Source organism: Octodon degus, unplaced genomic scaffold (assembly GCF_000260255.1).
Source record: "Octodon degus isolate 3935 unplaced genomic scaffold, OctDeg1.0 scaffold00109, whole genome shotgun sequence".
Taxonomy (NCBI): domain Eukaryota; kingdom Metazoa; phylum Chordata; class Mammalia; order Rodentia; family Octodontidae; genus Octodon; species Octodon degus.
The window spans coordinates 980,444-981,466 of NW_004524685.1; positions in this window are offsets into that span (position 1 = coordinate 980,444).

Below are 1,023 nucleotides of genomic sequence, written 5' to 3' on the forward strand. Positions count from 1 at the left end.
ATATGCAGTGTATTATTTGTTGAAACTGTCCTTCCGATATGATTTGAAACTGTCTCATTGCTATCTGTTTGTCAATAAAACTTTGAAAAAAGAAATTCCTGCTTTCCCATTCTGCAGGAAGAAAAGCTCTGGGGAGTGGGAACCAGCGTGAGGCTCGTGCAGTGTGGCCTGCTTAGGAACAGTGAAAGGCCAGCTTACCTGATGATGGGTCGTCTTTCCAGCTGGGTTGGGCCTCCATTTGCACAAAAGGCTTCAGCCTTTTGATTTGGGGAAAGTCTTTGCTCATGATTAATCTTTCCTCAAATTCCAAGTAGCATCTGCATCCCACATTTCTTAAGATTTTAGGGTATAGTAGTTCCTTTGTTATCAGCTGGAGAAGGTCTTCTCACTGGAGAGGACTAATGAAGATGTAGGCAGCTACTTTCCCTTCCACTTCTATCTGTATCTCCTCATGTAATTCTTTTTTTGAGTAAACCCATAACACCCATACTATATGAGCATTCCATGTTGAAATAGGAATTCGGTTGAAAGAATACTTACATTTCAGATACCACTTAATACAAATGTTGGGATAGTTCCTCTTTCGAGGTTGATCATCGAGGAATTAATGACATCCGTATGACCTGTCATACAGCTACAGAAGTAAGCACTAATAGAATGGAAGCTGGGAAAGAGTAGTCTCCAGTTGTATCCGGTAGGTTTTGCTTTCTTTCATTGGCTAGGGTCAAGGAAACTAAAGCACAGGTCGATCCCTTGGCTTTGAATATACTCTCAAATGTGCAGAGGCACCGATGGATGAATAGGAGTTCTTCTGTTGTACAGACCAAGGTGTGGTCAATCCTTCAGACTCCATTCTGCTATGCTGAACTCTTCAGATATAATTTCTCCAGAGAAAAAAAATGACTTTGGGATAGACTTGCAATGCATTAAAATTTTCCAGTGTACTTTTCTCCTTTCCAAGGAGAGGGAAATTGGACATGATTTCGATCTAAATTTCAAGTATAATCCCATTATATATATATA